This window comes from Vicugna pacos, chromosome 18 (assembly GCF_048564905.1).
Source record: "Vicugna pacos chromosome 18, VicPac4, whole genome shotgun sequence".
In the NCBI taxonomy this organism is placed as follows: domain Eukaryota; kingdom Metazoa; phylum Chordata; class Mammalia; order Artiodactyla; family Camelidae; genus Vicugna; species Vicugna pacos.
Genome location: NC_133004.1, coordinates 33,471,599 through 33,482,038, shown reverse-complemented (window position 1 = coordinate 33,482,038; position 10,440 = coordinate 33,471,599).

Below are 10,440 nucleotides of genomic sequence, written 5' to 3'. Positions count from 1 at the left end.
TGGGCACCTCGCCCGCCTGTAATATCGAAATCCCTCTCCTAGTGGCGCAGAGCCTGACGGGAGTTGCAGTCTCCCCAGCTGCCCTCTATTATCTTCAGTCGAAACAATGGAAGGGGAAAGGGGCGGGGACTACCAGCAAAGATGGCGGCCGAAAGAACGGGGTGACGGCGACCTGGGATTTGTAGTCCATTCGCTAAGGCTACTCCCTGCGGAAACGGGGGAAGGACTTCAGTAAAGATGGCGGCCTATCACTCGCCCTCTGCTCCAGTGCCTGCTGGGGAACGTAGTCCTTTCCTTATCTCTGGCGAGAAAGGCTGTTGAAATGTGTATCACCGCGGACATGCCAAATTGAGAGCTGACGGAAACGAAGTCTCTTTCCTTTCCTCCCCGCCACCCTCTTCTGAACGACCTGCCGGGAAATGTAGTCTCTTGACTTCACGCTCTAGTGGAAGGGGAGAATTTATGTCACCAGCGGGGATCAATGCGGGTGAGGGAGAAAGACGTCCGGGAGATCCAGGAATATATAATATCCGCCTCCCCGTATGGCGAGGACTTCATCTTTCAGGGGAAGGCTCTTAAAGGAAAGTAACAGTAATCGGTATTGTCGCGACAAGGGAGGTATGGTTCTTGCCGAAAGTACCGTCACGTTGTCCCTTGGAAAGCTTCGGCGCCTCACACCCGAAGCTTGTTCCCCCAAACCTCGATACCTTCCAGGGAAAAGGCTCTGGAGTCATACAAAATCCCCACCCCTCCTTGGGAAGTCACCGAACCTCGGTTTTTCTCATCTGAAAAATGGGGATAATGATACCTACCTCAAAGCAGAGTTAGGAGTGTTAAGACAATGTTCACGAAAATGCCCAGCTCAGGGCCTGACACAGGGCACGTGTAGGTAGTTCCTTTTTCGAGGTCCCTTCCAGCCCAGCTGTTCTGGGATCCCAGGAATCCATCATGCCGGAAGGAGTTGGCTCCTGTGAGAAGAAAACTGCGGCAGGCTGTCTATCCCATCTTCGGCCGCACCCCCTCCTCCCCGTCCCGTTCTCATCTGGGCCCTCCTGTGTCCACTACCCAGTACTACTCCCAGGGGGCGCCCCTCCTCCATTTGACTGAGGTCCTACAAACTGGCCAGATTCCTCAACCTGAAGTTGTGGGCGCTGCAAATCTCCCAGCCTCAATTCCAGTCTTGAAGGCTGCGCCACCCCCACCCTCTAGATACCTCATCTGCCAAAGCAAATGGGACTGTTTCCCACTTCTGTGTTTTCTTACCTGCCCTCTTGATCCTCCCCCTCTGCCTGGAAAACTACTCACTTTTGACCCCAAGGCAGACCCCTTTGCTTCCCCCTTTCTTCTGTGTTTGAGAGGAGAGGGTTAGAGGGCCCTGCGGAAGACTTGGTGGGTGTGGTTCTTCTGTTAGAGAAGTTAATGCTGGCCAGTGTGATGTGATGTCCTAAATTTGCAGGGACTGGCCTCTGGCTGAACTGCGGCTCCTTCTAGTTCACAATTTATCAGTTAAGAAATCCACGGCTCCCAGAAAATTGTCTCGTCTACATCCTCACTGCTTTAGTTTTGGCTTGCATGATTGCCTCAGGGCTGTCTTGTGTTGTTACTTCTGTCTTCCCCTCTCTCCTTCCCACTGCTGCACCCAATTAACTTTATCCTTCAGGTCTCTGTCCCACTGAAGCCTTCATGTATGTAATTCCCAGATGAGATTCATTTGACTCTTCCCCTAGATGATAAGCTTTATGAAGAGTCCACCTGATACGTTATGTGCTTTCAGCATCTCATTTGATCCTCATAAGAATCCTATGAGATAGAATCCCATTTCATAGATGAGGAAACTCAGAATGGATGAATAGTAGATACAGCCAGAATTCAAACCCAAGATTCCAGAGCCCACCCTCGGAACAACTGCAGCATCCACAAACTGATCAAATCCAGCCCACGTGGGTGTTAAGTTTGGCATGGCAACAATAAGTTTCTACTTTCACTTGAAATCCAGAAATCTGGCAACAGTGAGTCTGCATTCCTTGAACAAGAAACAGCTGGAGCTGCCCCTTTCGGTTAAGACAGGTACTCACCAGAGCAACACAGTCCCCATTCAGCTTGCTTCAGTCATAAGCACTGTTGGCCCCACTTCATTAACCGAGACATGAACATCAGCCTACTGAGGGTCAAGATCTTTTCTTACACTGTGTTTTCTTACACCTCACTGCCAGGTGCCATGCTTGCGCCCACAGCTGGGTAGTTAGGGAGCTGGCCGAGTGAGACTGCATACAGAGATACAGGAAAACATTTACTTTTTACTTTATAACCTGCTCTACAGTTGGAAATTTTTACCATGAGCAGATATGACTTATATATATTTTAAACATGAGCAGAAAATACTATAATCCTGCCATGTTGAATTAAAATATAAAGACAACAGTCAGACCTTCTCAGACATAAGTGAACTCAAGGAATACAGCACCCACGGGCCCCTTTTCATTTGTTCAAAAATAATGTTTGTCTTCCGTCCTAAGGCATTTTGTTTAAGAAACTTTGGAGGGATGGCTTAAGACCCCTTAGTGTCAGGTGGTTCCTATGTGAGGCCATGGGGCTGCAGACCACTTTCAGAAACAGGTTTAACCATTCAGTCTCCAGTGGGTTGCTGCTAAAAAGGAATGGAGGGCACCTGTCTGCTTTCAGAACTATCTGCAGCCTTGGGCTGAGCGCACTGAATTCAGGAGCTGGAGCAGCCCATTTTTCTTGAACTTCCTTTTCAGCAGTGGCTGCTCCTCCTTCTCCATCTCTTCTGATCCCTGTAGAAGTTCAGAGCTTCTGTATCAACCAGAGTAGGCTAAGTTATGCCGCAGTAACAAATAACACCCAATTTGGGCAGCTTACGACAACAAAGATCTGTTTCTCACCCATGCTGTATGTCTAGTGTTGGTCGATGGAGGGAGATCTGCTCATTCTAGTCACTCAAGGATTAGGGCTGAGGGAAGAGGCTCCATCTGGATATGAGCTTAATCACCATCCAATCATGGGTGGATAGATGGAGGAGGACTTGGTGAAATGTACACTGGCTTTTATAGCTTCTGCCCAGAAGTGACATAGGACAGTTGTACTCACATTTTTATTAACTAGTCCATAGGCTTCCTTAACTTCAAAGGGGGCAGAGACGGGAACTCCTTCCGCCTTCTCACTAGAATACCTGTGAACATCCCTAATGATAAGCACAGCTTCCTTTGGGTGCTAGGGGAAGGTATTGCCACCATATAGAGGATTTTCTGGGCAAGCACCAACTACAAGACGCACACTGAGTATGGAGATTCCTCAGAAGACTAGGAATAGACTTACCATATGACCCAATAGTCCCACTCCTGGGCATATATCTGGAAGGAACCCTACTTCAGAAAGACACCTGCACCCCAATTTTCATAGCAGCACTATTTACAATAGCCAAGACATGGAAACAGCCTAAATGTCCATCAACAGATGACTGGAAAAAGAAGATATGGCATATTTATACAATGGAATACTATTCAGCCATAAAAACTGACAACATAACGCCATTTGCAGCAACATGGATGTTCCTGGAGAGTGTCATTCTAAGTGAAGTAGGCCAGAAGGAGAGAGAAAAATGCCATGTGAGATCGCTCATATGTGGAATCTAAAAAAAAAAAAAAACATAGGCAGAATCATAGACATTGAGTACAGGCTTATGGTTGCCAGGGGGGCCAAGGGTGGGAAGGGACAGACTGGGATTTCAAAATGTAGAATAGATAAACAAGATTATAGTGTATAGCACAGGGAAATATATACAAGATCTTGTGGTAGCTCACAGTTAAAAAAAAAAAGTGACAATGAATATACGTATGTTCATATGTAGCTGAAAAATTGTGCTCTACCCTGGAATTTGACACAACATTGTAAGATGACTATAACTCAATAGAAAGATGTTTAAAAAAAATGCACTGAGTGAGCTCTTTTGTTATCGCTTGGGATGGCAACATACACATAAAGTAGAGAGGAGTTTAATTCACACTGAACTGTGGTGGGCAAGTGAATAGAAAAGGCAGAAGTGAGAGGTTGATGGTCACCCCATGATCAGTAAACACAAAAAGCAAGGCTTGCCCAAAGCTAGATCTGGCTAGTGAAGATGACAGAAGTGAAACATTCAGCAAGCGGGGTGGCTTCAGGTGACCACAGAACTCTTCAATAGAGCTCACTGGCCAGTGTCCCTGGAGGATCTCACGTCAAAGGTAGCTGAGTTTCTACTGTCCATCCGTGTTGCCAGTGGAAACTTCTCCCTGACACTCTCCGAATTTATCATGTAGATAATCTCATGTTTCTTTTCAGAGATGTACCCTTCCGTTTGGGAGCCAGGATCAGTGCTCTAAGTGGGTTCCTGCAGCCTGCGCTTTGGACATTGTAAAACTTTCCCTTTTTAAGATGGTAAATTGTAAGGGCTTTTTTGTGTGTTGGTTTTTTGTTGTTGCTGGTTATTTTTTTTTTAACCACAATTAAAACTTTAAAATTTTTTGTAAATTTCCCCTTAAGTTACTACAGGAACTAGGGACAACACAGAGGACTCCTCTCTAGGTAGAATGGAAAGGGCATGATCTTTTTCTTGAAAAAGCTATTTGAGGATAAAATTTAGCTAACTAAAAGATGAGTTAAAATAAAAGGATTGGTGGATACCATTGAAAGTATTTAACTATTAATCTAAGACTGAACAATAAAGGAAATCAGGGCTGCAGAATAGAGTATAAGTGTTACAAATATTGTAAAATAAAAATAATAATACAACCCACAGAAAATGATGTAGCGAAAGAACGTGAGAGAAATACTAGAAATTAACTGGGAGTAGCTAATGCCGCTAGTCAGCTAGCAGCTTCTTCTAAAACGTAATTAATAGATAATGAGTCTATCCTTCCTGTTTTTCAGAATCTTCTTTTCTTAACCTTAAAGGAACACTATACGAAAAAATGTCATTTGTACTGTACACCAGAATCTAACACAACATTGTAAACCAACTACACTTCAATTTTTAAAAATTTAGAAGTTTAAATAATGAATGTCATTTGTAGTAAAGAAACATTTCTCTGAAATTCATTCTTTCAGTTACATTTCTATTCCTTTTCCTTCTGTTTAAGTCAAATAAATTAAATATAGTGTTTTTGTTTTGAAATAGGACATATAGTATGAATGGGTTATTACAAATGTTTTTCTTTATTTACCCATAAGATGTCAGAATGATGTTCACCAAATGTTAATGCAATAATGGCTACTTTTGGGGGGTGAAATAGGGTGGTTTATCGGTTTTTTCTTTGTTGCTTTCTGGTTTGCTTGAATTTTTATAATGAATAGGTATCATTTTAACAAAAATGATAATGTCATTAGTCTTAAATGTATGTATTTTTAAATTTTTTTTAAAAACCTGGGGGGGAAAAGGAATTAGGTTTATTTATTTATGTTAATGGAGATACTGAGGATTGAACCCATGACCTCATGCATGCAAACTTGCACTCTACCACTGAGCTGTACCCATCCCCCAAAATGTATATTTTAAAGAATGTAGTTGCAGACTTGACTAGACATTTCTCCAAAGAAGATCTACAAATGGGCAATAAGCACATGACAAGATGTTAAACATCATTAGGCATTAGGAAATGCAAATCAAAACCACAATGAAATATCACTTCACACCCCTTAGGATGGTTATTATTTAAAAAGAAACAAACAACAGAAAATAAGAAGCATTGATGAGGATGTGGAGAAATTAGAATCCTGTGTGTTTCTGATGGAAATGTAAAATAGTGCAGCTGCAGTGGACCACAGTGTGGTGGGCCCTCAAAAAAATTTAATGTTAATTTAATGTGTGATTAATTATTTAATCAAACAGAATTATTATATGGTTTAGCAATTCTATTCTGGGTATATACCCAAAAGAATTGAAAGGAGAAACTTGAACAGATATTTGTACACCCCTGTTCATAGCAGCATATTCACAATAGCCAAAAGCTAGAAGCAAACTGTGTCCATTGATGATGAATGGATCAATAAAATAATTCATCATTATCCCATGATGAATGCGATACACTGTATGGAGATGTCCCCTTCCGTCTGAGAGCCAGATCAATGCTCTAAGTGCATTCCTGCACCAAGGGCTTTGTATCCCATACATTTGTACAATGGGATATCATTCAACCTGGAAAAGGAATGAAATTCTCATACATGCTACAACATGGATGAACCCTAAAAACAGTATGCTAAGTGAAACTAGTCAGACACAAAGGACAAATACTGGATGATTCCACTGATATGAGGTCCCTTGAATAGTGAAGTTCACAGAGACAGAAAGTGGAATTATGTTTACCAGGGCCCAGGGGAGGGGGAATAGGGAGTTAGTGTTTACTGGGTACAGAGTTTCAATTTGGGAAGATTAAAAAGTTCTGGAGACAGATATTGGTGATGATTGCCCAACAGTATGATTATACTTAATGCCACTGAACTATACACTTAAAAATGATTAAAATGGTGAATTTTACATTATGTATGTTTACCACAGCAAACCACTCTACTGTAAGAATGGGGGGAGGGGGAAATACTGTGATTGCAACAAGTTTTCAAGTTTCGAATGGATATGGAAGATGTGAGTTTGAATTATGCAATGAAGTCAGAATATTACCTGGAAATTTTTAAAATTTATATTCCAGTCACTTTTCACTTTCTTGTAAAAATAGACTATCTAGATATAATTGTGGTTTTTAAAACAACAACTAGTATGAAATGATTTTGAGCAAAATTGTTTTAAAAAAAGCAAGATGTAGAATAGTGTGTGTGGTTTGCTACTGTTTGTTTTAAAAAGTCAACAAACAAACATACGTATTTCATCCCATATATGAAAAACATCCATGAAAGTATTCAGAAGAAGCAAGTAGCCATGGTTGCCTCCAGGGAGGGGAACTGAGAGCCTGGAGAACAGAAGTGGGAGGAAACCCTTTCACTGAACAGATGCCTTTTTGGCCCTTTTGAATATTGAACCAGACAAATGACTGCATTACCTTTGGAAAGAATTGCACACAATTATAAAGAGTCAAATAATGTTAAAAGATTTCTGGAAAATTCTGATATACATATCTGGTTGGTTGAGGACCACTACCACTAGATTGAATAAATGGGTATTAAGCACCTCTTGTATGCCAAGCCCCTTGCTAGGCAGCTATGATGCAAAATTCCTGACCTAGCCCAGAACGACGACGAGGGAGCCTTAGGCCTTTGCCTACTTAGAGATGAGGGTTTGGGACTTAGTCTCCCTATAGTGTAGGCTCTGTAAGACAGTGGCCTCCTACACATCACTGCATCCTTCCAAAACTCTAGAGACCTCTGAATCCTCATGTAAAATTTCCACCAGCTGCTACTAGGCCTCCTGCCTTCATTCCCTTTGTGAAATGGACCCCACTTCCCCTCTAGGCCCAGGGCAGCCCCTTAACTCCAGCCAGTCCTACATAGCTATTAGGAACCCCTGAGGGCTTAGAGTTCTGCTGCCCAAAGCTCTCTCTTCCACAAGAATGACCTGAGTTCCACTTGCTTGGTTAAGCAAGGGTCAGGGGTCAGCTGCCTCCCATAGCTGACTGCCTCCCAAGCTTGATTCTATCCTTCCTCTATTCCTTTTCTTTCCTTTTCATATTTATGGTTATCTTTCCCCACCTGAAATGTTTTTTTCTCTTGTTATTTTCTTCTCTAAGAATTAAAATACAGTCAATAAACAACAGCTTTAAAATTTGTATATTCTTTCAGATTTCAGTGTGTGATTTTTTTAGCTTCATTCACTTTTTAAAAAACTTACTTACTTCTTTAAGCTTTTTTGGGGAGGGTAGGTAACTAGGTTTATTTATTTATTTACTTAACTTCAGTTTTTTTGTTTTTTTTTTTTAATGGAGGTACTAGGGATTGAACACAGGACCTCATGCACGCTAAGCACATTCTACCACTGAATTATACCCTCCCCCCTCACTTTTTTAACTATGATGGAAAATGCGTGCAAAAGTAGAACAGTATAATGAACCCTCATATTCTTGTAAACATAACCCATGTCAACATTTATCAACATGTGACAAACCCAGTTTCACCTATATCTCCGTTCTTCCCATCTTCCCCTCCCCCATTATATTATTTTAAAGCAAATCCCAGACATCATAGCAATTTATTTGTAAAATTCTTTACGATTTACCCAAGATCGAAGGAATCTTTTTTTTTAACATAACCACAGGATATTTGTCGCATCTAAATAAATGATGGTAATGCCTTAGTATCATCCAATACATAGTCCATGTTCAAATTTCCTGGATTATCTCATAAATGTCTCTATAGTAGGTTTATTGAAATCAGAACCCAAACCAGGTCTACACGTTGCATTTGGTTGTTGAAGTAGGCAGCTTCTGAAGTGCTCCAAATGACCCTTGCCTCCTGGTATTCCCCTCCTCTCTTGGTGTAAGCCGGAACTAGTGATTTGCTTTATAATGAATCGGTAAGTGATGGGATTTCACTTCCAGGACAAGGCTATAAAAGGCTGTCACCTCCATCTTCTTTGTCTCTCTCTGGATCTTCTCGGCTCCTCTGATGAAGCGAGATGCCACGTTGTGAACTGCCCAGTGGAAAGGACCACAAGGCAAGGACCTGAGGGTAGCCTCCAGCTAACATCCAGGGAAGGGAAGGACAGAGGTCCTCAGACCAAGAATCCTTGAGGAACTGAATCCTGCCAATGCCACGTGAGTCAACTTGAGTGTAGATTCTCCTACCCCTTGAGACGACTGCAGCCCTGACCTTGACTGCAGCCAGTGAGAGCTTTTCAGCCCAGACCCCTGACCCACAGAAACTGATATACTACATGTTATTTTTAAACTGCTAGGTCTTCGAGTAACTTATTACACAGCAATGATAACTAATCCTGTTGTTATGCCTCCAAAATCGCTAATCTACAGCAGTTCCCCCACTTTTGTTTCTCTCTCACCAGGCTTGGTTGGGTGTGGAAGACAGAGCTGTGTGTATTATTCAGTGTCCCTCAAAGAAGGGCCAGAGTTCCCTGGGAGAGAGGGTAGGGAAGGCCATACTAAAAATGCAAATGTTTGGGCTCCTTGGGACCTACTGAATGTCTGCGTGGGGACCAGGAATGTGTAATTTCTAAGAGTATCCCAGGGGACTGTTTTTTCCACTGAAGTTTAGAATCACATGGACTCGGTTTGGAGACCTGGCTTTACCTCTAGCTGTGGGGCATTGTGTGACCTCACCTCTTTGAGCCTCAGTTTTCTCATCTGCAAGATATTCTTATAGTATTTACTTTGCAGGAGGTTGTGCCTAGCTGCTCCCTTTCCCACTCTCTTGATCCATGGATTCTCTCTCTTTTGAGCGAGAGAAAGGGAGTGAGTGGGTTGTCCGTAGAGTCTAGGGTTGGTTTCACAGGAATCCTCACATATACTCAGTGTTGCTAGTAAATATGTACACTTCAAGTCCTCTCACCAGAGTGGCAAATTGGTTTTCCAGTTTGATGTAGTCCAGGATAGGGATTCCTGACCAAGTGACTGGGGAAATAAATGTTCTCAGAAGGAGAGTGGGGTCATCAGGACAGGGCAGTGAGGAAAAGCTGAGCAGGTGGTCTTAGCTGGTTATGAGCTTCGCCCTAGAGAAAGCTCTGGAGCCCAAATTGTACTACCAAGTTAGTTCTACCTGGACGCAAGGGATCTGTCTGTCTTTTATACATCTGGCCTGTCACTGGCCAAGTTCAGCCAAGAGGAGGCCTGCTGGGCAGTTCTTCAGAGGTGGGGACAGGTGGGGGATGAGTGTACTGTTGGTAAAGGGATCTGAGTGGGGCACTGAGAGGGTGCACTACAGTTCACCTTTGTACCCTTCAGATCTACTTGCTTCTCCTACTAAGTTTACTCCATCCAGGTACAGCTTCCCCAGGATTCTTTCTTTTTTTTTTTTTCCCCAGGATTCTGATTGATCTGATCGGAATTTCTGGATAAACTCTCAGAAGAGGAGAATTAGTTCTAGAGACTTAACTGACACTTATCACCTCTTTCTTCTCCCATCCACTCCTTCTAGCCCTCCCCCTTCCCTTCTGCTCCTGGTTTCAGCTAGTATTTCTGCTGGCCTCAATGGTCTGTCTGGTGAGTTGCCTCTTGCCCTCATCTCTGAAGGGTTTGAGCACCAGTTAAGAGGCCCTATCGGACCATAGTACTTGCCTATGTACAAATAAAACTCAGCATGGGTGTCTGGAGATGTCCCAGTGGGTCACCTGAAGGCTAAACATATTCCTGCCGCCCATTACATAGTAGTCCTGCTTCTGGTGGCGACGGTCTATTACCCCCACCAGCATGGCACATCTTTTCTTTGTCTGGTGGTCTATTGGCAGGAGGAGACCAAAGTGATCAAGTGGTAGGTGTAGGTTAAAATCCA